We start from the raw sequence: 851 nt of genomic DNA, 5'->3' as shown, positions 1-851 counted from the left end.
ATCCAGCTTTTACGATGTGGCATTCTAATTATTCAGAGGAATTTGCATTCATTTGCTCCTAATTTCATTTAAGCTAATATCATGTGGTCTGATGTGCTGCCATGGGCAGCCAAGGATCAGGCCTGGTTCAGATAATATCATCATCCTTCCAAAAAAAGGTGTTTATGTGGGGGGTGGTTGGTTGACTAAGTACAACACAATTATTCCTTCTACTTTTAGGACCATGGAACACAGAGGGTGGGATTTCTCCAATTGGAGAACTAATGGAAATGCCAGTTAACCTATCCAAGAAGAGTGAATCTGGAACCAGTCAGCTGCTTCAAGATTTGCAAAAAAGCTCGACAGGCTGTGAATGCTAATCAGGTAATAAACCAGCCACTCAGTGACTTTGAGAAAAAAAGCATTGAGCACTCCTATATCTGTGGGAGGACAAAAGCCTGGTATCTCTGCCTTTGTTTTGTTTCTGGACTTTGGTTAAAGGCACAGAGATCTCCAGTGGGGTTAGATATCCATGAGGATAAGACTATACCACCTGAGATCTACAACTCAACTTACTCTACTCTATAGACTAGAGCAGAGATGACACAACGTGGGCTAATCACACCCTCACCTGGACTGTTTTGCTATGCATATTGGATGAGAAAATTAAATAAAAAGGGAAGGACATAACTGCTCCTAGGCATGGTGGAGGAGAAAGTTTATTGTAGATATTTGGGAGAGCATAGTCAAAGGCAGTGACATGTGGAAGAGTTCAGAAAGAACATGACCAGACTGAACTGGGCCACATGGGAGGTGGGGAGGGGGAAGGAGAAGGTTGAAGGGAGAGAGGGAGACCAGGTACAGCAAGCATC

This window comes from Phodopus roborovskii, unplaced genomic scaffold (genome assembly GCF_943737965.1).
Source record: "Phodopus roborovskii unplaced genomic scaffold, PHOROB, whole genome shotgun sequence".
Classification (NCBI taxonomy): Eukaryota; Metazoa; Chordata; class Mammalia; order Rodentia; family Cricetidae; genus Phodopus; species Phodopus roborovskii.
The sequence above is the reverse complement of the archived record's forward strand: the minus strand, read 5'-3'. Positions refer to the sequence as shown.